At 37.3% G+C, this 27,087-nt stretch overlaps 1 long non-coding RNA gene across 1 annotated transcript in view; it reads left to right on the top strand.

Moving 5' to 3' along the window:
* LOC112932532 (uncharacterized) overlaps positions 1 to 26,387 on the top strand; it is a 192,439-nt gene extending 166,052 nt beyond the window's left edge. The window contains exons 7-8 of the long non-coding RNA XR_003237485.2: positions 24,862 to 24,934; positions 26,310 to 26,387. This is a non-coding gene — a long non-coding RNA (uncharacterized lncRNA). The remainder of the gene's footprint in view (positions 1 to 24,861; positions 24,935 to 26,309) is intronic.
* Positions 26,388 to 27,087: the final 700 nt, after the last annotated feature.

Here is a 27,087-nt window from a genome sequence, read left to right as displayed (position 1 = left end):
ATAATTATTTCCTAATGAATTCCTAATGATAAATTATTTCCTAATGATAAAAACTTGAAATCATTTTAAAGTTCTTGATATATATTTCTAAATACAGCTTCAGAAATATAGAATGAATTTTCCTTCCCAGAAGCAGTGTGTAAGGATGCCCATTCTTGCATTCTCACCAATACTGGGTATTCCCATCTAAACCACTTTAAAAGTATTTCCCAATTGAGTAGGCAGAAAATTGTATCTTGTTTTTATTTGCTTATCACTGAATACTGATGAGGTTAGACATTTTTCATACATTTATTATCCTCTTGTATTTCTTCTTTTGTCATTTATTCATGTCCTGTGCCCATTTTTCAATTGCTGGGCTTATCTCTTTCTTATTGATTGGTAGGCGTTCCTTATAGATTAAGGATATTAACCCTTTGTTTGTCAGAAATGCTGACACAGCCTTAAATACTAGCTCATGCACATGTTTTCTATTCTTTAAAGTTCAACTCTGACTTTCCCAAACCTAAATAAGCAAGCCACAGCCTGTGTCCTGACTCCAAAGTCCACAAACCCTATTCTTTCTGTAGCTTTCCTAGCCTGCACTTACAGCTCAGGAGGATATAATGATTTGCATTTGTCTGCTAATTGTTTAATTTGTGCTAAGCTTGTCCCCATCCTACCCCTCCCAAACTGCTTGGAAAGTTTATTGAAGATAATAAACTATATAAAGCTTCTCTGTGTCTATCTCCTTGCTATCTCTATTACAGGTTTATCCCACTATCTGAAAGTAATGTTCGTATGATATCTTTAATAAACTGAAATAGTACAAAGTGAAGAAGCAATTACCATTAATTTATATGGAAAAATGGGGATAGGGCATTCTCAGACCCAAAAAATAACCTCTCTTAAGCTCTTCTGATACCTTTGGATACATCTATGCACAAAATAAATGGGAATAAATCACACAGGCTAACAGACACAATTTAAGGTTATGGTAACTTGGTGCTGAGATGCTAAGTATAGCTCCTGGGGAAAGAGTTTAGTGGTACCACTGTTGGTGCTCAGGATATAGGCTGCCTCTGGAACAGCTCAGTGCAAAACAAATACTGAATACTATTTTTTAATCTTTTTTCCATAAACACAAAAATCTTCTTTGAATTTCTTTGTTAGTGAAAACAGCCACTAATGTAGGTCTTTCATAAAAGCGAAGTGGCATAATATGAACTTTCAAAAGCAAGGCATACCTGTATTTACCAAACAACCACTTATTTGTCTTCACCCTGTTTCCTCTCTAACCTAGATACCAGAGACCATGATTTCTAAACACTCTTTCAAAACCTTGTCTCTGATTTGTGCCTAATAGACAATTTTAAATTAGGATCTTTTAAGAATGGCATCAAGGCCATAAAAAATATAAGCATAGTCAATGTAAATGGAGCCTAACACTTCTTTCTTTGTTAGCATAAATTGGACCACCTGTGACTGCTCAGAAGCGATATGATAGAGGTTTTTCTCTCCTGTAGAGAAGGAGAAAGGAACAACTTGAAGATTGTGGCTTTTCATAAACTCTCTCTGATCCCCTTGTTATGGAGGTAAATAGAAGGAATAGGAGATGATGCTATTCATTCTGTCCCAATCACTCTGGATTGTGGTTGCCAAAAAATATACAGGACATTCAGCCAAATCTGAATTTCAGATAAAGGATGAATAACTTTTAATAGAAGTTTGTCCTATGCTTTTGAAGTTCAAATTTAAATGCATTGTATTTTTGTTTGCTAAATCTGGCAATTCCTGGATAAAAGCCCACTGGGAACTAGGAACTTTATAGAAAATGCCTACATCAACTTCTTCTCTGGTACAGATTTAAGAACAGAATTTGACTGATGAGTAAGTACAAAGGCCATTTGAAATTTATGTATTGTATTTATCCACAAGACTAGATTTGAAATGCTCTTCCTTTATTAAAGGAGGAAACTTAAAAAAAAAAAAAAAAACTATCCTGAAGATCCAAAGAGAAGACTATAAAAATGATTTCCTGTAGGACCTAGAATACATTCCTAGAAAATTGTTCTGCATTCTTAATTGGATACAAGAAGATTGGCCCTCTATAGAACAGGAACAGAAACCCATGAGATACAAGTGAATCTGGAAGAGACCAAAAGGGAGATAGGTGGGGTAAGGAATTATTGAAAAGAGACCAAATATTAATTAGTACTAAAATCTCCTTTGACACAGTAAAAAATAAAACTACTTTTAAAATATTAAATCTTTCATGTAGGAGGAAAACTTAGGAAGCTCTCTTAAAATGTAGAGGAAATGGACAACAATAAAAAAAGGAGAAAATAAGTACTACTTTAAAGCTGGAGAGGAGATAAACAATCTTAGAGTTATAAGTGTTTTAGAAATTATAGGACCAGACCTTATAAAAATAGGGTTGAAGATTTCAGTTTGGGTAAAGTGAAGAGGCACACACTATCTTGCTCTCCCAATGAATGTAGCTTTAAAACCTGGACAGAATAAATGATAAAGCTGTCTGAAAGCTGAAAATTAAATAGTAGCAAGCAGAAGAGAATTCAAAGTATCACTAAATGTTACCCTTTTCTCCCACCAATATTTTCCAACTTTATCTCAATGTAACCCCAAACCCAAAAGTTGGCACCTAGATACAGAGAATGCTCAGGAATAGCTTTAGTAGTTCTGGCTTCAAGAATGGGAGATGGAACTCTCCATGCTCAGCTGGAGTATAGTAATCCCAATTCTTTTTCCTTTGCTCCATTCTTGAGTACCCCATCCTCCAAACAAGCCCACAGTAGTAGCTTCAACAGAAGTCCTCAGGAGCCAAACTCTGAGGGGAGATTAAGTGTTTTCTATCAATGGGGCTGCTCACTTGCTCTCATACTCTTGCTCTTATGTGCTCGCTTCTCTCTCTCTCTCTCTTTCTCTCCTGTCCTTGTCACTTGATTTTGGACATAGTAACAGAGGCAGCAGGCAGAGTAACTAATGCCCCTAGATTTCTGGATAGAAGGCTGAAAAGGGGAGCTGCAGGAAATAAAAAAGTATTTGGAAGATGGCAAAGGAGGAGCTTAGGAATGCAAACCCATAGTTATTTATACACTCCTGATTTCAGCCCTGATCATACTTGGGTTTAGTCCTAAATAGTGTACCAATATTTTGAAAACAAGTAAACTTACTGCCACTCAGCTTCCAGATTGGCCATTAGGTGGCATAACACATGGGCCAAATCCAGAGTACTGCTAAGGCTCTGAAAATTTAACAGATACTGGAAACACTGCTCACAGAAAACAGATTGAAACCAGCAGCCGAAGGAAACGAGGTCAATTTTCTGTTAAACAAAAATATCAATATTCTTCAGTCTTTAACAAGACTGAGTCTCATAGTAATCAAAATAACCAGGAAACAATGCAAAACTACTCAGCATGTGATAAACAAGGAAAGTATCACCTCACATGATGCCACAACCAAAATGATACAGATGTTAGAATTATCTGACAATGACTTTGAGGTAAAAAATTTTTTAAATGCTCAAAAAATATTATGGACAGAAACAAATGGAAAAATAAAAAGTATCAGCAAAGAAACATAAGACATGAAGAAGAAACAAATGGAAATTTTAGAATTTAAAAATAATATAAGTTAAATTTAAAACTCAATGGATTGACTCAATAGCAGAATGGAGATGAAAGACAAAATGATCACTAAACTTGATCACTAAACTTCAGAAGAAATCATCCAATCTTAAAAAAAAAAGAGAGAGAGAATAAAGTCTGAAAAAAAATGAAAAGCACTTTGGGATCTGAGGGATAATAACAAAATGTCATCCAAGTCCTAGAAGAAGAGAAAGAGTACAGTGCTAATGAAGGAATCAAAGAGGACCAAAATAAATGGACAGACTTATGATGTTCATGGATTGGAAGATTCAAATAGTAAAGCTCTCAATCCTTACCCAAATTAATCTATAGATTTAACATAATCCCAATAGTAGTCTTTGTATATACAGAGAAGCTGATTCTAAAATGTAGAAAGGCAAAGGAATCAGCAAAATTAAAACAATTTTTAAAAGAATAATACATTTTTAGTACTCATACTAGTTAAGTTTTGCTATAAAAATATAGAAGTCAAGACAACATAAATTGGCAAAAGGATAGACTTATAAATCAATAGAACAGAATGAAGAATCCAGAAAGACACCCATAAGTTGGCCAGTTACTCTAGTCTCACTTAACAAACTCTAAAAACAAGACCCAAAAGGATCAAACTGTTTTCTGAATCCCAGAACAAAATTCAGGAATATATCCAGCACCCAGCAAAGAAAAATTCATGATGGCCATCATCAGATCAAAAATTACCATGCATGAAGACTCCTGGGTGGCTCAGTTAAGCATCTGACTTTGGCTCAGTCATGATCTCAGGCTCCTGGAATCAAGCCCTCTGTTGGGCTCTCCGCTCAACAGGGAGTATGCTTATCCCTCTCCCTCTGCCCAGACCACTGCTCATGCTCTGTCTCTTTTTCAAATAAATAAATAAATAAATAAAATATTAGGAAAAAAATACCATGCATGAGGGTACCTGGGTGGCTCAGTGGTTGAGCATCTGCCTTTGGCTCAGGTAATGATCCTGGGGTCCTGGGATTGAGTCCCATATCGGGGTCCCTGCGAGGAGCCTGTTTCTCCCTCTATGTCTCTGTCTCTATGTGTCTCTCATAAATAAATAAAATCTTTAAAAAATACCACGCATGTAAACAAACAGGAAAATACAATGAAATGTTCATCTACATCAGGTTGGTCACAGATATCAGTTAGCAGTCAAGTATATAAAAACAACTATTACAACTTTATTCTGTATGTTCAAAAACTTAAGTAGAAATATGAAAGAATTTTTTAAAAACCCAAATCAGATTTCTCCAGATAAAAATCACACAAACGCACACACACAGAAGGGATTAACAGCAGATTAGACACCTCAGAAGAAAAAAAAATAGTAGATTTAGACAAAGCAATACAAACTATCCCAAATTAAGTACAAAGAGAAAACAATAATGAAAAAGAACAGAGCATCAGTGCACAGAACAATAAATTCAAGAGTTTATTTATACATGTTATTGGAGTCCCTAAGGCAGGGATGAGAAAGAAAAAAAAGTTTAAATATATAATGGTTGAAAATGTCTACATTTGATGAAAGCTGTAAACTTACAGATTCAAAAGCTCAATGACCCCAAGGACAAAAAAGAAAAGAAAAGGAAAAAGAAAGAAATGAAGAAAACTAAACTAAGCCACACATAATCAAATGGCAGATAATCAGTGATAAATAAAAGCCATAGAAATAGCCAGAGGAAAAAAAGAGACATGTACAAAGGATTAAGATAAGATTACAGAATATTTATCAGAAACAATACAAGCAAGAAGACAGATCAATCTGTGAAGTACTAAAGTAAAAAATTAATCTAGAATTCTCTACCCAGCAGAAATATCTTACAAAAAACAACTTTGAAGGAGATAAAAGGGGGAGAAATTGATGTTTTGAGGAAAGCTAAAAGGGGGAGAAATTGATGTTTTGAGGAAAGCTAAAAGAACTGATCACCAAGAGACTTGCACTACAGAAAAAAATTAAAAGAGATCCTTGACACTGGAGAAAAATGATACCAGATGGAAATAAGGATCTACACAAAGAAATAAAGAACATATTTCCTTTTTTTTAAAGATTTTATTTATTTATTCATAAGTGACGCAGAGAGAGAGAGACAGAGACAGAGACAGAGACACAGGCAGAGAGAGAAGCAGGCTCCATTCAGGGAGCCCAATGTGGGACTCGATCCTGGGACTCCAGGATCATGCCCTGGGTGGAAGGCAGGTGCTAAACTGCTGAGCCACCCAGGAATCCCAAGGACAAACATTATATGGTCTCATTCATTCAGGGAATATAAAAAATAGTGAAAGGGAATAAAGGGGAAAGGAGAGAAAATGAGTGGGAAATATCAGAGAGGGAGACAGAACAGGAGAGACTCCTAACTCTGGGAAATGAACAAGGGGTAGTGGAAGGGGAGGTGGGCGGGGGGGATGGGGTGACTGGGTGATGGGCACTGAGGGGGCACTTGATGGGATGAGCACTGAGTATTATACTGTATGTTGGCAAATCGAACTCCAATTAAAAAATATACAAAAAATAAATAAATAACATTTCCATTCAAACATTCGTATATAAATGTTCATAGTAGCTTTATTCATAAAGCTAAAAACTAGAAACAACTCATACGCCCATGGCAGATGAACAGATAAATACTTTCTGATATATCCATGCAATGAAATACTACTCAGTAATAAAATGAACAAAACATGCAACAACATGAACAAATCTCAAAATAATCATACTAAGTGAAAGAAGCAAGATAATAAAAAAGTAAATACTATATGATTACATTTACTTAAAATTGTAGGTAATATAGGGACAGAAAATCAATAGTTTACTAGAGATGGGGGGCAGTGATATGGAGAGAAGTGAAATGGAAGAATTACAAGGAGGCAAAAAGAAACTTATGCGGGGCAATGAATAGATTTGTTATTTTAATTGTGATGATGGTTTCATGGGTTTATGCATATATTTAACTTATCAAATTATAAACTTTAATTATGTGCAGTAAACTTTAAATATTGTATGTAAGTCAAACCTCAATAAATCTATTTTTAAATAGAGAGAGATCTGATATTTCCCATTGAGGGTGTTTCCTTATTCCTTCCTAGTTAGTAAAACACTGACATTGAGGATAATCAAAATTGGCATTAATGATGGAAGCATATCATCATGCAAGATCCCTGACAAATGGCTACTCTAAGGAGTCCTGCTTTCTTGAAAGGTAGACATAAAATTTTTTATTCATATAAATTTTATTGCATGCCTAAAAATATAATTCCTAACTCTATAAATAGAGGATTTTTTTTAACCAAATTCTTAGTTGAAATAAATCACCAGATAAATTAGGAAGCAAAACAAAAGTCTATACTTATACTCTGAAACAAATTCATGATTAGGGTATTATTAGACTGATTCTACCTATGAGGAAATAGAGGCTAAGAGAGGCTGACATGGCACGTTAGCCCAGGATCACATAGGTAATAAAAGGCAGAGTCAGGACCATCGTACAGGCCTCATTTCTCTTATTTGGAGAATTGCCTATTTTCCAACCATTTTCCTAGAATTCATCCCTTATTTGTTCTCCCCCTCATCTCTTAATTCCAACCCATCAGCAAGTCCTGTTGTAACCACTTCCACAATATACCCCAAGTCAATTCACTGCTCTCTGTCTCCACCACACAATCCCAGTTGCAAGAACCGTTATCTCTTGCCGGATGACTGCCTTTTGTCTATGATATGAGTGGCACATTTTCCCCTAATTTGTCATTTGTCTTTAAATGTGTTTATGTTTTGAGGTTTTCTTTCTTTCTATTCATATCAAGTGTTTTATTTTTATGTACTCAAATTTATCAATTTCTTAATGGTTCATATGACTTCAAAACTTCAAGTCATATTTAGAAAGGCCTCCCTAACTCTCGATTTTGAATAAACAGACTTATATAAGCCTGAGTAAGATTTAGAAAGGGCATTACATCTGTGCTACCACCTCCAACACATACTTCAAGTTTATCCCTGAAATTGGAAGTTTATGTACAGCTTAGAGTCTAAGTTGTCTTAACGCACAAAGCTGCTCCAAAGGAATATGCCTACTTTCCAATATCTCAACCCTCAAGTTAGACTTTAGGAAGCAATACTAAAAATCTAGTAGACCCTATAAAGTATGATTCTTTGTGTAAAAGGCAGCCATAATAAATGTTGACTTTTTAAGTATTTCAAACACATGAGTGCATAAGCATTTGTCTATACTGAGAAAAAATATCACTATTAAATATATAAATTTAAAACTTTCTAAAGTCATGAAAATAATAATATAGAGAAAAGGAAACATTATATATTGATCCAAACAAGCTATAAAATATGATATGGTTGGGAAAATGTGAATACTAATTATATATTTGATAATATTAAAGATTTTGATTAATTTAATTTTGGGGTGATTGTAATAATATGATTGTTTTAACTATTGGAGACATTTACTGAAATATGTATGGATAAAATGATATAATGTCTAGGATTTGCTTTAAAATAACCAGAGATATTTTTTATGGTAGGGATATATATGAAACAATACTGGCCATGAGTTAATATGAATTGAAGATGGGTGATGGGTTCCTGAAGATTTATTATATCATTGTCTCTACTTTTGGATGTGTTTGAAACTTTGCATAATATATTTTAGAGATAATATGTTAATTACATACATTAACTCCTTTTGGAATAAGATTTGTTCATGCATCTATGAAGCCTCATTGGAGGCTAATCTATTCCCAATCCCCTTCTTGCTTGATTCTGTACAAAGACTAGAACATGTGAATGTTCATTTTCCCAACATTCTTTGCAGCCAGGAGTTGCCATATGACACAACTTTGGACAAAGAGATGAAGCTGAAGGCTGCTGGGATTTCTCAGAAAATTTTTGCTCTTTTATATAAAAATAGACAGTGTAGCTGGCTTCCACCTCTCTTTTCCCATCTTTGAAGGGAACCTAAGTTCTGACTCAGTGAAGCCAGATTACAACCATGGGAAAACTAAATTGAAATATAAGCATCAGGCCTTTTTTTCACTGAAACATTAAACCAAAACCATCAGCTACCCATCTTTGGGCACCGGAGACATCTATTTATATTAAATGTAAATATTTTTTTAAATCACTATATAAGTCAGGCTTCCTGTGACTTGCAACTAAATACCTTCCTAACTGATCCAATCTATTATAAAGATTTTATTATATAATAAAATCTCTGGCCTCCATAATGAAGCAATGCTAATATCTATTGCTACTAAACAATTTCATTATTTTGAATTGAATAACAAAGTTTAAAATTTTAAAAAAAAAACAACTCTACTCCTACTCTCTAAACCTAGTTGGATCATCTCACCAAGTATCTTAAAGCTATTTAAAAGTTTTAAAGAAATCATTTCAAAGTGAAATGAATTATTAATCAATATATTCATTAATTAATGGCTAATTAATGATATATTATTTTCCTGGCCCTAATTTCATCACTGCCAATTGTACTTTTATTTAAGCTCTTGGCTTCAGGGTGTCACAAATCCCAGCCTCCTTTAGATAGATAGTAAATGTGCATGTGTCAAGGGCTCTGAGGAGATGTCAGACCAGATACAGTCCCACAGCCAAAACAGCTCTTCTTCCCCTACAGCCAGCTAACACCTATTGTCAAACCTTCATCCCCTTCAAGAAGTACCCCCAAATTAGGCAAGATGAAAGACTGTACATCTATCCCATATTCAACCAGTTCCAGCTTGTGTTTAAACTGAATCTTAGCTACAGGTCAAAACTAAATATCATCCAGTATTCATGGGAATGAAGAGCAATTATCAATTTATTGGCACCTATTTTCACTTAAAGGCTAAACATCTGTACGTTTCAGCTAAGATGGTCTGACTTAATTAAAGGCAAAAGTACTATGATAAATACCTATTAGAGTATCTAGTAGATTAGTAGGCACTTAATAAATGTTTGGTAATTAATTAGGTAGTTAATAGCCATTTAGGGTACACAATAAATTGTATTTCACATCAGGAGCTCCAAGTTTGTGAATGCTGCTATACAAATATAACCTGTTTTCAAAATACAAAATATATGTATGATTATCCTTCCTAAAATCAGCAATACATCATTCTCTGGTGATATATCTAGAAACAACTTCATTTATTCATTCATTTCTACATAATAAAATGACTATTCTTTATATTAGGCCATGTTTCACCTCCATCAATTCTTAGCATAGCACACTGTTTTAAGTAATAGTGAGGACACCCAGCACAATCAACACAAGCTAGATAAATAAATGACATCCTGGCAACAAACTCTGTAGACTGTCTGGAATAGAATCCGGACTCCAGCGTGTCCTTCTATGTAACAAATTTCTTAACCTCCTTCTGCCTTGATTTCTTCATCCGTAAAATAGGGATGATGATCATAGTATCTACCTATAGGATTATAGTGAGGACTGTGTGCTGAAGGTACTACATGTCCAATAAATATTATGCCCAGTTAACTGATTCTAGTCATTGCATCATGATAAAAATGTATTAACTTCTGATCTGTTACAGTGAATTCACAGGACATTACAGTAGCAATTATTAGTCACTACAGTTTATAGGCAACTGTGTCCAGGTCATCTCGCCCTACTAGGCGTAGCCATTATAATACAACATAGCCCTCTCAGGGGCCCAACACATGATTTATCCATGCCAACATCTGTGAGTGTGCATCACAACCCAGCTGGTGTAGAACAGGGCAGAACTTGCAATGAGATTGGCCTGGATTTAGTTCAGCTGGATGATGAACTGTATTTAGGGGAAATCACTGCTCCTCACAGAATCTCTGTTTCTTCATTTATAAAGTAGAAATAATATATCTACCTTCTTATAGAGGACTAAATGGCATAATCTAAAGAATATCTTTCAAATGTAAAGTGTGTTGTATGCTGGGTACTATTATTCATCTTTGTATCACCAGCTTCATTAATCCAAAATATGCTTAGTTCATTTCTGACTGCTCCAGACACTGTGCTAAGCTCTAGGGACATGGAAATAAATAACATACAGTAGCCAGAGGTGAAAATATATTTGTTTGATATATTATTTGTTAACTGATCAATTAACATTGCTAAAAAATATCTGGACTAGAGAACTTAGCCTCAACTTGAAATAGATACAAGATACCATATTGCATTTTATCATAACAGACATGTGTCTTTCTCTCTGCGCCCTCCTGGTAAGCATTTACATCTATCATAGCATTGAAACATTCAACTATAATTGAGTTTACTTCCCATAAAGTCCCCCTTCTAGACTGTGAGCTTCTTGAGGGTAGGACCTATGGAGTTTTTAAATGCAGAGCATTGCATAAAGTATGCACTTAGAAAATTTTTTTTAGTAGTTAAGAATGACCAATTGCCTTTGGGTATTGAGGAGAAAAAAATGTCACCATTCAGTCAAATCCTTTCAACCAGAAACCTCATGAATGTATTTTTTTTTTTTTTGTACTAGTACTGGGTGTGCACCACTTCTCTCTATGTACACAAGTATACCCATTTCACATGGATGGGCTAATGGATCAGCCTTTGCTGGGGACATTACATTTTAAAATACTCCATAGCCATTTAGTAAATGACAACTTCTGATGTCCTAAGCTTTCAGAAAGAGTTAATGTACCTCAAAAAAAAAATAATCAGTGTAACTTTCCAACCAGTAAAATCAAGCCTCTTATATTCTATTTAATTTCCTAGGAGTTTTTATATACATATATATGTTCAACATACATAGCCCCTCACACATATACCAGCACTATATATTTTTTTACAACATAGGGTTTTCTAGGATTGAGTAGTTTTAAACAACAGTATTTTATTATTTTAAGCACACCCACTGTGGAAACATTCTCGGGGCTCACTGCTTCTGCTATTGGAACATTTGTTTTTTATTCTGAATATTTCAGCACATCTATTTACCTGGCACTATATTTAGTACCACAGTGCCAAGATGGCATATATAAAGATTCAATTGCAATTCCCATCTGATGTCCCTTCCCTCTCCTTTTTACCCCCTTTTTTATGTCCACACTCTGAATTCAGCACAAAGTTGGTGTGTTTAATTTAAAAAGAAGTAAAACGCTCCAGGAGACGCCTCAGACCACTGCAAATCACCTACTTTATAGAGGCAGTAAAATTGTGTATCGGATTAGAAGTGATGCTGATCTGAAATTTATGATAACTTTTAATGGCATTATAATTTTTTTCCCTGTGCGCTCCATAACTGCGTCGTTTCGATGCACAGTGCAGTGAGATGAAATTTGTAAGGGAAGAACATTACCCAGGCAAGCCCAGGGAAAAAAAAAGTCAGCGGAATAATGCAACAGCCCCACACGAGTGGATGGAAGCTATTCTTTCTGTGCACCATGTAGAGGCACAAACTTCAAAACGACCCTTTGAAACTAAAGGCAACCCAGAGTACAGAATTTGTTGATACAAGAAATGTGGTAGAAGCAACCTCTTAAGAAAGCAGGTGTAGGTGGCTTCCTCATACCACCTCACCACTTTGGGGACTCTTCATGTGCCTTGGCTGAGAGAGGACACTTGGGTGTCCTGAAATAGTTTTCTAGAACAAAAAGCTTTTCCCTACATGGAGTCTGTTGTCTGGTTTTCCCTGGGACAGCTCAACACCCCACTGGTTCCAAAAAGCACGAGTGGGGCACTCTTGGTATTACAGGCTGAAAGACTTGTGAAGTCCTAAGAAGTTTGCAACTAAGAACTCAATGAGAGAGAGAAAGATGGTAAAAATTCCAAAAGTCATGTTTAGATTACATTCTAACTGGAAATATGAGAGAAAACCTCTCCAGGAAACCCATGAGAGACAAACGAGAAGACTTCTTTTCAATACCACATCTCCTCCTCAATTCTTTTCTTCAGGGGTAATCCAGCCTCTGTTCAAATATTTTCAAGGACAAAGGGCTTATTACCAATTGAAGCAGTTCGTGGGATCCCTGGGTGGCACAGTGGTTTGGCGCCTGCCTTTGGCCCAGGGCGCGATCCTGGAGACCCGGGATCGAGTCCCACGTCGGGCTTCCGGTGCATGGAGCCTGCTTCTCCCTCTGCCTGTGTCTCTGCCTCTATCTCTGTGTGACTATCATAAATAAATTTTAAAAAATTTAAGAAAAAGAAGCAGTTAGTGAATTCATTGAACAATGTATTTGGTATAGTGTGGGCACTATATGCTATGTTATTTTTTATTGTACATAACCTCTTGCCCACACCCTAGGAAGCTACGTTATTCCTGACCCATTTCCCAGAGAATTAGAATAAAAGGAAACAAAAGAAACTTAATGGCCATCCATTCCAACCTCTTTATTTTACAGAGTGAAGCAAAACTGAGATCCAGAGGGGGAAGTCAGTTGTCTAAGGTCATGTAATTTATTCATTACAAAACCTGAGTTAAAATCCCACATCCAATTCCCTATCATATACTCCTGCAGGTGAACCATGATGCTTTTTCTTCACAAATCATACACATCATCCTTCCAAGTGCCCAACTTCCTAAGCTTATGTTTCTCTCTTCTATCTACTCTGGCTAAAATGCTCTATAGCAAGCTTGTGGGTCTTTAATCAAATACAGCCTTGGAATGTGTCCTTGGTCATTATCCATCAGTTCTTAGGTAGGTTAGGAAGACAAATCCTTCTCTTGAATATCATCCATAATCTATTCTTCACTGACTATGAACTTTTCTTTTAACAGACTAACAGGGAAGAAGAAAATTCTCTCTCTACTCAAGACTTTAAACTTCCTATCCAAAACTGAAAATCATTTAGAGGCCCCATTTCTCCTTTTCTCTTCCCAAAATCTCTCCCCTCTTCCCTATTTCTACTTAGTGCTTCTCTTCATTTGTAATATTACTTGTTCTGAGACTTAAAACACTACTCCATATAGGGCTGACCCTCTCTCTTACAGGTCTGAACTGTGACATTTCTATTACTCTGTTTTTAGTATCCATCACAGGTTTCCTTCTGCTGCAATATTTGCTTTTATGTCCTTTCAACCTTGAGCTCCTTGAAGGCAAAGTTGCTATCTCATTTACTTTTGTCTCCCTAGTCCTGACACACAATGGATGCTAACTCCATATTTTTGAACGAAGGTATGCAAATCAGCAAAACTGAGTGTTTTCAGTCTTGTAGTCTATTTTGCCATGTTTTAAGTTTATGATCCCAGATGGCATCCCACCTCTGACTGAACCATACTTGGTTGCATATGTCATTGCCTTCCTTCTTCTCCCAACCTGCAAGATACTCCTCTTTCCTGGGGGATTATCTGCATTCCTATCACCCCCACCCCATGTGCCTCTGGAGGAGTCTTGTTAGAGAAACACAATTCACCCTCTGTGTGAAGAATCTCATACTTGTGTAGCTCTAATGATGCAGAAATTCTCCTTTCTCCATGGTGTCATATGTCACCACCATTAATGTTGATTTCCTTTCATTTTTATGGACTCTTTCTTTTTAACTTTCTTATTCAATTTTATCTACCATCCCCTCTCGGAAGCCATTATTCATCCCTTCAATACTCTACTACAGAAAGATGTTCTCTAGCAGTGAGGCCAACTTGGATGACTCACAGCAGATGTAATTGGTGAGCAAAATGCAGTCAGACTGGTTTAATCTACTTGCCAACTCTGTGACCTTCAGTAACCTCCTTAAATTCTCTGTGCCTTAGTTCCTTTTCTGTAAAGTGTCTTGTAGGGCTGCTGTGAGCATTAAATAGTGCATGTAAAATAGCACTTGGTATACAATTGGTATATGATTGCAAAATAATTGTTTGCTCTCACTGTTATTCTAAACAAAGGCAACTCAAAGGCAGTACACATCCTGCTGATGCCCACACCCTCTTTTAAGCTCCACATAAATCTCAGATACTTTAATAAACATATGTTGTCCACAACTTTTTTTTTTAGTCTTCTTGTCTCCTCCTTGTCCACTTGACTGCCATCATCTTCTAACTGCTGGGAAAGCCCTTGCCCAACAGAAAGTAACCTTCTGAGTCTGCCCAAGAGGAAAATCAAAGTCACACAAGGAGGGAAAAAGAGCCCCACATTAGAAGAGACATTTAAAAGAGAGTAGTCATGTTGACATTAGAGATCTCCCCAAGTTCAGTCTCTACCACCTCTCTGCAGGCCCTGGACTTGAGCAGAACTGACCTGCCAGACTGCTTAGCATTTCTTCCAAGTGACATGAAACCTCAAAGCTAAAAACTGTAGTGTCCATGCCCTAATGGTCTACTCTGGAGACTTAGGTTAATGATGAGCCATTACCTTGGGTTTACTCTAAATCACTCCTCTTGACCTAATTATATGCCAAGGGGGAAATCCAATGTATTTGATCAAGTCTTGCTAGTATTTTCCTTGTCTAATTCCATTAGTCTCATTGATACAAAGGGTTCCTAAAGCAATTAAAGCAAGTGCTGTCCCCTGAGAGCTCTGGGATGAATATCTCTTCCCTACTCTTCTCAGGAACTGGTTTCCCTTGGTGAATAGCATAGGCAGGGCTGGGCAGAGGACACCGCATACAGGAATGGTGTCTGTTGGTGCCAACAAATTAGAATCTGACTTCACTTCAATTAATGATGATCAGAAACTAAAGTATATCAGCTGAGAAATGTGGAGGGAGGCCTGCCGTATTCTTGGTGAGATCGTTTTTCACAACTCTTTCTCCCAGATGTTCATTTCACAAACTATATACATTTCATTCAGTCTTACTACAATTTATTTACCTATAGCTTCAGTGACCCACAAAATGCCTTCAAAGTCATTGGCCCATTTCAGAAGCTTCTAGTAGCCCATTAGAAATGTCAGTGCACACTCAACAAGCAGCCAGATCCAAATATGCTGAAGCTTAACCTCATTAAAATGTTTCTACGACACAGGGTCAAACTTATCTTGCCACGGACTCCCTTCCTCTCGCCAATCGCTGAGAAACCATTTTCTTTCTAATTAATTTCATCTAGATGAAACCTGCACAAATGTCAGTGCAACAAATTAAGACTTATTGATTATTGGCTTTTTAAAAATAGTTAATGGTTCTGTCCAAAGATGGAATATTTTAGGGACATCAGCAAGACATTTTAGCTTAGGCTGATTTTGTTTTTTTGAACAATGAAAATAATGTTGTAAGCATCTTCCATAACCTCATTGTTCATTTTCCCCCTAAAACTTTATTCTTTTTTATAGTCACAAAATATAAATAGCTAGGAAACCACATCTTAGAATTTGCTGGAAGAACAAGTGCTACTCATTTATATTTCATAAATGCTTCTCTGCAGCTTATACATCTTGTTTCCCCCTTTTTCTCTCCCTTTAAACATTGTAGAATGTTAAGTTTGTTCACCATCATTGTTGATAGGAAAAAGGTGGGGAAAAAAGTTAAAAATGAGATAAAACTCTCCTTATCAGAAACCTTGTTTGTTTCTTTCTTTCTTTTAAGGTTGATGCTGGAAAAAGGTTTCTGGTATACTGTTAACCTCTCACCAAGCCTTACTGAATCCTACTACATGCTAAGGTAAAGGTCAGAAGGGAATGCTGGCCCTTTAACTACTTCTTTCAAGAGGATATAGTCTAGTTCAGAATATCTACATGTATGTAAAAAACTGACCTACAAAGTTTTTCTCCTTTTCTTAAAGATTTTGTTTATTTATTTATTTATTTATTTATTTATTTATTTGAGAGAGAGAGAGAGAGAGAGAGAGAGAGAGAGAGAGAATGAGTGAGGGGAGGGGCAAAGAGAAAGGGAGAGAATCTCAAGCAGACTCTGTGCTGAGCAAAGAGCCTGATGCAGGGGTCGATCTCAAAACCCTGAGATCATGGCCTGAGCTGAAACCAAGAGTAAAATGCTTAACTGATTGAGTCATCCAGGTACCTCAAAGCTTTCGGAACTATACATGTGGTTGAACTCAAATGTAGTACATCATTTGGTTTACAAACTTACTGTAAAATACCATGGGTACTTTTATAGGTAGAAAAAATGAGCAAAGAGAAATGAATTGCACTAAAGATAACACTGGCAGCGGGAACTACAATGAAGCTTCCAGTTCTAAAGTACTTAAAGGAGACCATTCATTAACATGCTATCCAGCTCATCAGGAGCTTTTATTTTACCAATTAAGCACATCCAAGGTCTATAAGTAAGGCATCCTAAAAGAGTGGAAATCAGGTGCAGCCTGTACACAGGCAAATTGCTTCTAGGGAAGAGATTTATAACAAATCTTTTTTCTTCCATCCTACTCAAATGGTTCAATTTGTCAGGGAATATCTGAGTATAATTACTTTCTATATTCACTTTGAGAGTGTAAGTGTTTAGTCTTCATCTATCAGAACCCATCCATGAAAGTTTCATAGATACCATTTAGTCCAGCCCATCATTTTACAGAAAATAATTGAAGCTCAGAGAAGTTATGTGTGCAAGATTATGTAATATGAAGGAATATTCATATGTGTATTGTGTTAAGGTGTGTATGCATAAAAGGATTTTTATCTTACTATTTAATACGATGATATGCTATCATTTTACCCAGCATTACATATCAATTAAAGGTAAGCATGGATATTTTGGAAAAGGTGCTGAGCTAGGTGACATCAATAACCAAAGAGCTAGCAAACTCAATGTAGGAAGAGAGTTAAGGAGAAGTCATCATATTCAACCTGGGCCTGAAAAGACCAGAGGATGTAAGGTCTACAGGAAGGCATGTCCACAGCCTGAAACAGAGAGGTCTCAGCTGAGGTGTGACAAACATCAGCCAACTTAACTTTACTTAACTAATATTGCTCAAGGCAAACTTAAGACACATTATCTCTTGAGCCAGATAAAAGAATAAAACCTAGTGAGCCCTTCATGGAGGTCTTTCATCTCAGAGAAGACTTTAGAAATGAAGACTTGGGACAGAAGTAAAGAATCTGATGACTACATCACTTCAACAGGGGATTGGACCAGTTGACCTTGAAGTCCCAGGCAGCTCTAAAGAACTTCAATTGTGATTTATTTTTATGTTTGTATTTATGTTCTGTCAACAACCCCATAAGCTCTGGGGCTGCTTTAATGAATAAATGATAAGTTTAAAAATGATAATGGTGTCATCAGGAGCAGAAACCAGTGCTGGTTTATGGCTAGGTCTTAATCTATGCCACTGAATTGGACACAAAGGACAGGTTCTCTCATTTCGATTTGTCATGGCCAGCCAATGTGGGAGCCTCAGCCTTCACCTCAGGCAAAGCAGGCTTCACTAGTTGTGCTAGCTCAAAACAGCCAAATCTCTTGTTCACATCCTTATTTGTCACCCTTTAGACATTGTATACATCATACAAACAACACGTCTTTTTAGTAAGTATATAGTAAGGTGTAGGAACGGAACTGTTGGCCGAAGGAAGAGAACTGATATCAAATATCTTGACAAAACATTCACAATAGTTTCTCTTGACATTTTAAAACCAAAACAGGTTCAAATTCATCTGCTATACAAGTACTGACAAAAAGACAGTAGGTAGGTTTGCCATAAACAAAAATTCATTCCATTTTTGAAGAGTATGCTCTGGAATGATGCTAGGCTCAGTTGTACCAACATGCTGACTAGTCATATGAGCCCTATTATCAGAAAAGGTATTTGCTATCAATTTCTTTCCCTGGGTCAATAATTCCATCCTGCACCTACTATACTTTTGCTAAAAAGATGCAATTTGTATAATGCAGGCAATCTCTAAAAGGAGACAAATAAAAATGTGAACAAGAGATTTGGCCATTCTGAAACAACACAGCTAATCAGTGGTACTAACAAGATATAATCCATAAGAATAGTGATAGAGAAATGTGTTTTTCTGGTATTTAATTCACCAAATTATGAAGAATAGATAACATCCAGGCAATAAGCAGGGAAGGAAGACACACTAATTAAACACAACACCACCATTATCTCTGATTTGAAAAAGAGGATAAAACTAATACACAAACCTGTGTGAGCAATCTTAAAATGAAGATGAGATACAGAAGTACCTCATAAGGCTTTTCAAGGTGATATATATTGGTATCTTATAAATGTTAAGTTTGTCATAGGCCAATGGCTATATTTTGTCCTTAGTATGAATTAGTAATTTAGGTATTTGTGCTGAATAGAACCAGAAGTCCCCTCATTGGGAGCAAGTCAAAGAGGTGGAGTATATATTTTGCAAGGTCTTTTGCTCTTTCTGTGTAGTCTGCTGAAGAATACTAGGGAGCTATGCATGAGGCTTATGTAAACAACATATGCTAATAGGGGTTGGGAACAGGATATACATTGAGAAGTCAGGGAGTGGTGGAGGCTGGGCAAAACTTATTGCAGTTTCACCATCTCCTAAGACTCTATTTTAAGCCAACTTTAAATTATGTTTGGATTGTCCATCACTCTAGACAGTCTGGATCAATGTCTTTCCCACTGGTAAGGAATAGCACTTGAGAGCTGGTATAAGCCTTATGTGACCAACCACCTGGTTCCCAAAGCTGAATGTCAGCCCTTCATGCCAGTTACAAGAGTCAATGGCAGCTGCAGAGGAAGATAACATGAGAGGAGCTGCACCTGCAGCCACCAATTCCTGGAATAGAGACCTCCCCCTTCACTCACAATCGTTGTTATAGCCACACTGCTCATTAGCCAACTATGATAAATTTCTGTTTGTTATTTATCAGTATTTTATTTGGGGAGGGAAAAGGGGATTTGTTTATTTTTTGGTGATAAACCTTGTCATGAAATAGCATTAACTGCATTTGTTACGATGCTTTTGGTGTCACAAGAAACAGAACATTGAACCCAAATTGGCTTAGGCAAGAAGGGAATTTGTTGGTCCAATAACTGAAAAAAAATATGAGTTCAAATATGGTGTGGCTCTGTGGCTCAAATAATCACTAAGATATTTTTCTCTCTTACCTTCTCATGGCTCTGCAATTGGGTTCCATTTTGGAATGGCTTTTCTCTGTAGTGGCAAGATGCTTAGTACAGCTTCAGTCTTACCTCTTCTTGGGTTCGAGTTAAGTGAAAAAAACAGCAGGAGCAGCAAAATTCTCATTGAGTCCCATTGGCTTTAATTGGGTCATGTGCCCATCCCTGAACCAGTCACGGTGGCTGGGGAAAGGCAATGCACTGATTGGCTGAGACTGAGCCAAAGGTCTACCCAGGACTTGGACTGATATTGGTTCTAACACAATACACACTGTTTTGGACAGAGAGTGTGGTTTTCTGTGGTTTCCCACAGAAAAATCCAGATACTAGGGGAAAAAAACAAATGCATATCAGACTGCAAAACATTGCATGTCCAATATATCAAATCTTATCTACTAAATTCTAGGCTCACTGGGAATAGAGACTATGTCTTGTATTTCTCTGGGTCAGTCACAATGCCTAGTTTACAAATAACAGGTATTCGATAAGCATGTAATAATTGATCTACAGATTCATCAAATTGAGAAACATAATATTAAAAATCACTCTGGCTTTTGCTCAAACCTTTCTACTACTTAACAATGGCTGTACTTCATTCAAGAAAACTAGAGTTTCCAGGGCTATCTTTACTCACAGAACTATCTTTTACTTGACAAATGAACAATGTCGTGACTGAATTGTGAAATATTACTAATAATAACAATCCTCAGCAGTACTGTACTAAAATATCTCAAGTAAACTTCATGACAGCCCTGTGAGGAAAATATTATTATACCTATTTTACAGATATAGAAAATACGGTTCGAAAAAGTCAAATGACCTACCCAAAATAACAAAGCTAGTAAGTGACAGAGCTAGAATTGGAACCAAATCAGATGAAGTTTCAAAGCCTAGTTTAGTTGCCACCACCTTCTAGAACCATTACAACTGGAATCAGTCAACTCATCCACAGTATTTGATGTATCTCCTACAGCCCTTATTTTGTTCTGATTTGGGTAATGGTTTAAATACCTGTCTCTCCTAGTTAATTCTGATAGTCTTAGCATCTCTGGGGACAACAGCAGAATGTAGACACCAGAAAGATAGGGGGGGAAAAAACAGCAAGATAGGCTAGGAGCCAGATGAAGGACATCTCCTGGACCACTTGCTGTCCCAGCACCTACTGTTTCTCCTTCTACTGAGGCAGAGGCAGGACCTGGTCTCAAACCAGTCTTCCCAGATGAGCTCTCCACCACCTGATAAACTTTCCCAAATGGGAACCTTTCAGCATGCCATTCTCCAACTCAAACTCTTCATTCAGGTAAAACTTGATTTACAAAAAGTATGGCTTTAGTTTGTTGATTTGGGTTCTTAAAATATTTCATTAAGGTATTATTTATCTTGATTACTGAGGATTTTGCCACCCTCTTAAATTTTGCACATGAGACAGATGCCTTCCTTTCCTCACCATTCCTTACCGTGCTTCAGGAGATCCCTATTACCCATAGAACAAAACCTGCAACACTTTGCATGACATTCAAGTCTTCCACCAAATGACTTACATTTACCCTTCTAACTTGATTTCCAGTCTCTACTCCAACACACTAACCATTTTACTCATCATTCTTCTCTCCCCTTTCCTGCTCTGTGTAATGGCTCCCCAACGCAGAAGACTTTAATCTATCCTTTCCTTCAAAGGCCACCTCCTAACCCTTTACTGATGCCCCTCCCTCTCCTTGGGCCAGCTTTCACATTGGCTCAGGTGTCCTGTGAGCCTGCCTGAATTCACGAACAACATTTTAAAGCCTGAAGACCAAATCATTGCCATTCCTCACTCCCACAACTACTACTGGGCAACAAAGTTAATGCTCAATAAATCAACTCCTTTGTTTGATGTTTCAACAGACTCTAGTTTATTGCCATCTGCCAAATAGATTATTCCTTGGGCCATGGCTCACTGAGCCAGGGAAGTCTTCTTCTTAGACTTCACATTGAAGCTCCTCAGAAGATAGGAAGATGGACTTCTGAGGTAGCAAAACAAAGAGGCACTCCTCTCAGAACCTGGGCTGGGGCTCAGGGCCCCTCAGGAAATTATGGGACTAGCACTTACTCTGATTTTGCTTCTCATATAATCTTGAGTCTTAAAGACTACTCACCCCAAACAAAGCTCGGATGGTTCTCATTCAGCTCAAAATAGAGAATGAAAACACTTTCAGGGAAAACCTGTCAGGCTAAAAAAACAAAGTTTTAAATAAATATTTGGATCTAAAAAGAATCATTCTTTACATATAACTGGCTGACCTTACTTATTTTTAAATGTGTGATCAAACTGAAAAATGAATATTTTTCCAGAGAAATATCATTTGCCACGTTTAACCCCAATTATTTATTTACTCAGTGAATATTTATTTATTGTTTACCATAGTCTAAGTGTCATAGGGTTAGTGTCATAATCAAGAAAGACATGGTCCCTGGCCTCTTAACTTTACCATACATTTTATTATTTATGAGAATTGTTACAAAATACTTTGGAGTTCTTTAAATCAACAAGTAACTATTGAGCATATGATAAATACATAGTCTAGATATGTGGGATACACTGGTGAATAAAACAGACAAACTCCCTTCCCTCCAAGAGTTTATAGTCTAGCTGATTCAATAGACAATAAACATAATAAATACAAACTGTATCAGAAGAACTAACTGCTACAGAAGAAAGAAAAAGTCAAGCAAGATAGGAACATGTCTGGAGCGTTTGAAAAACCCAATCATAGCTGGAGTGTGGTAAGGGAGACATTAAAAATAAGATGAGAGAAGTAGGAGGGCAGATTGTGCAGCCATGTGGGTCACCGAAAAGACTTTGGCCTTTACTCTGTGTGGAAAGAATTGCTGAGAGTTTTGAGTGGAGGGATGACATGATGTGACTGTATACTAAAAGCATCCCTCTGGCTACTATCCTTGGAATAGACTAGACAGATGGGAGAAGCATGATAGAAGCAAGAAGCTAGTTGGGAAAAATACTGCAGGACCCAAATTAGAGAAGGTAGTGGCTTAAACCAGTAAGCTAGCAGTATAGACACTAAGAAGGGGTCAAATTCTGGATTTATTTTATTCCTTATAGAGAATAGGATCTGTCTTACCTCCTATATTTGCAGTGGGGATCAAATGAGATTAAACATGAAAAGACTTTATGACAGTGCCTAGCACATTGTCATTGCTTAATAAGCAACAATAATGATTATGACTATTATCCATAGGCCATTAGTCAGTGGGTGGTCCTCTGTAGTCCTGGAAGTGAAAATAATTCTCTTCAATGCTAATAGAAAGTCTTAAAAATGGGATTTGGATTTGGACCCAAAGTAGAGAAGTCCCTCTCTCCTTTCTTATCATATAAGGCTTTTGCTTCAAAGCCAAGGGCAGCCAGGACCACCCAGCTCTCATCTATGTCTGTTAGTATATATCTTTCCTAATCTGCCAGACCTCACTTTCTCACTCACTCCACCCTTCCTTGCTTCACAGAACTAAGACTCTGGAGTGAGCAAGTGTAGACTCCTCTGCTGTATGGGAGCACTTGAGTGAAAAATACCTTTTCATTCACCTTTAACCTGGGGAGGAGAGATGGTCATCTTGGGGGAAAACCTGGAGTCCTGGCAGCCTCTTGGGCCATCGTTAAGAGACCCATTTGGCTTGCCACAAGAGTTCTGGAAAACTCCTAGAGAAAGAAACATGGAATAGGGCTCAGCTTGTTGTAACTGGGATGCAGCATCCTCATCACTCAAAGGATACGAGGCTGCAAGAGAGAGTGCAGTCAAGTGGAATGGTTGGAGTATACTTTAGAGAAATTTTGCCAAAAGGGAAAGTAGAGATGATGGTCTCTTTTTTAAATTCCCTACAAAAAAAAAAAAAAATTCTCCAGAACTTAAAACTATTTTAATCAGCTGAAAAACATACATGGGCTTTACAGCTCCGAGACAGCTTGCACAGGCCCCGATAAATGCCTATCGCTCATTTGCATACGCTAACAGCTACACTTTAATCAGCCTCCTAATCCCTGATGGTATTAATGAATTTTTTTATGCTTTTTTTTTTTTTTAGTATCATGTTTGCTAATTCAAAAATGATCAGCGGCTTCTGTGTGCCTTTTTTTATGCAGGAAATAATGGGTGAGCTGGGTACTCCTGTTATCCCGCTCTCACAAATAATTAAGACTACAAAGGGTACAAATCAGTTTGAATGCGGTGCACAAAGGCATGGGCTCAGCAAAGGCCTTTCTCTGTTTCTGTTTCTCCCTCCCCCACCCCCTACTTTCTTCCTTTTTATTTGTTCCTTTCCTTTGACAAGAGGTGGTTTCCAAAGACACCTGGACAAGCAAGGAGCTGACTGATCCAAAATATTAATTCCCTACCTCCCCCTACCCCTACCCCCATCACTAGGACATGCAAAATAATGTGAGTTTTCATCTCAGAGGGTTTGGATGCCTCTCAAGACTGGTTTTCAAGGCACAAACTACAGTAGAAAAAAAATAGAACTTTCTGACATGTGTCTCCCATATTTTTCCCCCTCCTCAGTTGTTCACTTTCCCAGTAAGAACCTGCCAGGCCTGGTGCTGCCAGGATCAGGGAAACAAGAAAATGATCTCTTCCTGCCCTAGGCCTTGCTCCAGTTTGGCTCATAGCAGGCCAGGCCAGCCAGAGACACAAGAGCTGGCAACAGGATCCTAATGGTTCACGCAGCTACAGCACCTCCAAAATTAGGGTCAAGATTAGACATTTTAGGCCTATTGAAAAAAAGAGAGAGAGAGAAGGAGAGAGAAAAAGGGCCAGGGACCAGCTTCAGGAGGAGTGGCAGTGGCCAGCTTGGACAACAGAAATTAATAAATAAGCCAAATTGTTTTAGCCAGCATGGCTACCTAACGGAGAACAGAGTTCCCTGATGCGTATTTCATCATCTCAGCCTGCCTGCTCATACTCACTAGTGCTGGACAGGTGAAGGCCCAAAACATCCAGCCAGGGAAAGAGGAGGAAGTGCCAGGCCTCAACAACCTGCCACCTCTCTCAGTGAATCAAACAGTGAATAATTGGCAAGAAAACATAGATACAATCCAGTGCAGGTACACCGATAAGTAAATTAGGTGGTAAATTTACTACATATATTAACAATAACAAAATTGCTGAATGTAAAAAATATAATGCCCAAAGCACCTCAAAATATAGAGTTATTTTGTAAAAGTTGGGGAGGAGTCATGCCATATACATATTTTAATTTTTAAATTTTCTTATTCAAGGAAATGCTGGGAAAAGTGACGAGACAACTAAATTTGCAAAGTCCTTTGTACTGCAACAAAGATAAAGCATTGGGTGAGTATGTAATGATAAGGAAATCAAGGCCCTCCTCTTCTCTTGCAGTAGTCAGCTCATCACCTGGCAACCTCTCACTAACCTCCACTAGAAAGTGGCTTAGACTTCCAGAAAAACTGAAAGTTACAGACACCTTAATTTTTACTTCTTATCTGTCTTCTTCTAGCTAAATTCTTTTCTGTATTCCTAGTAGAACATTCTTCGGTACACAGTGGGCACACTGAATGACTCTGGGTTGCCATGACTCTAAAATACTATTGTTGGGAAGTTATCATTACTTTGAGCTTATCTAATGGTGTAATATTTGGTTTAACTGTATGAAAAGGGTTTGTCTATGGAAATAATTTGAATTTAAACTTACCAGAAACCTAATAATATGTTTTGCAAAGATGGAATTATATTCTATTTTTTTTAAGTCCTGGTGATTCAGATAGTTTTTATCCAACTTCATTCCGTTTACCTCAATCTCTCTCAGCTCAACCCATCTTTAGGCCATTTTAACACTCATTAAGCCACATACCTATCAATTTTCAACAGATCTATACATAGTGTCCATTGTGCCAGTCACCTTTGGCATCTCATCCAGCAAAGAATGGAAAGAACCAGGAAAGAAGAGAATACCAGTGATGCTTCTGGTGTGCCATTCTAGAGGAAAATGTGAAATCTGTAGGGAACATTATTTACCATTTAGTTTATTCCCTCCTTATAGACCTTATTTACTTATGCCATTGTTTCCTTCAACAGCATGACACTGACTACTGGATCCTAATTGCTCATCAGCACCTGAAAACCTTTTTAAAACATAGGTCTGCCATGTACTACCCTCAGAAATCATCATTTAATTAGTCTAGAATGGACCATCTGATATTGGTATATTTAAAATCTGACCAAGTGATTCTAATGTGCAGCCAACCAGTATTCTATAGAAAGCAAGGCAGGTGGAATTGGACATCTGTATCATGTTTCAACAGCTAACCAAACATATAACAATTAAAGGAGCATTATCCTCAAAAGAGAAATGATTAAAATGCCCACCCAACAAATCTTGGTGGATTTTTAGCTACCTATAGTCCCAATTCCAACATTTTTCTATTTCTAAAAGTATCGGAATTGCTTCAAGGAGGCATCTATGATGTCCCTGTCACTGCCCTATGCCTACAGGTCATGTTCCTCCTGGCAGCCCTCACCAACAGCACAACCTCTATTTATGCTCCTTCATATCTGAAAACTAAAGCTCTCTAAAGAAGAGTTGTGCATCTCTACACCAAGTCCCAAGGGCAAATAGTGCTGATCTGCTGAAAGCTTCATACAAGGGCAGTGTCCTGTCCCTCAGTTTTATGGCTAACAGTTTCTGCTCTTTCCCTCATCATTGAAGAGGTATTTCTGGAGGTGTTTCCACAACAGAAGACCTCATGGAAGGAGTTTGGAATCACAGAGGAAACTCATCGAAGGCATCTTTAACTTCAATGTGATCTGTGAGCAGCGAAGTTGGGCACCAAAAGGAGAGAGGTATTTGTGAAAATGCAATTTTGTTCCTGATCTTGGCAACACAAAACAAAACCACACCATTGATGGAGGAAATATCTTGATGCTGGCACATGGCTCAAAGACTTATAGTTTTGGAGAGGGTATTCTTGCTTTGTTAACTTTTAAATATCTGTCAAGGAAAAAAATTGAAGATAAATGCAAATTTTTAAAAATTGGGGCTAACAGCACTCCTGAACACATGCGAATAGCTGAGGGGCTAAGTCAGTCCTGGGGATGACAGGTCACAAACACTGCAGTGTGCTATTCTTGATAATGACACAAACTCACACTGGGTTTAAGCTTAATTCAAAGCCAAGCCCTGGGTACTCTGTGAAATATAGCTTTGAAAGAAGCCATTTTCTCCCAAACGCGGGAACTCTCCCATCTTTCTTCAAAAGATGGCTGTTTTTTAACATCTTCCTTCAAGAAAGGAGAAGTCATCGGTTGTTTTCATTGTAAACGGTGTTTACAAGCTATATATTTTTGCTATTCCTTTCCTAACATCAAACAAGCCAAAACAATATCCCTATAAGTATTTAATCATAGAGAAGCTTCTTCTAAACTCATTCATTTGTTCACTAATAAACATTGGGACTTATTATATGCTGGCTCTGTACCTCAGGATA

Source organism: Vulpes vulpes, chromosome 11 (assembly GCF_048418805.1).
Source record: "Vulpes vulpes isolate BD-2025 chromosome 11, VulVul3, whole genome shotgun sequence".
Lineage (NCBI taxonomy): Eukaryota > Metazoa > Chordata > Mammalia > Carnivora > Canidae > Vulpes > Vulpes vulpes.
Note: the sequence above shows the minus strand (reverse complement) of the source record. Positions and strands in the feature narration are given on the sequence as shown.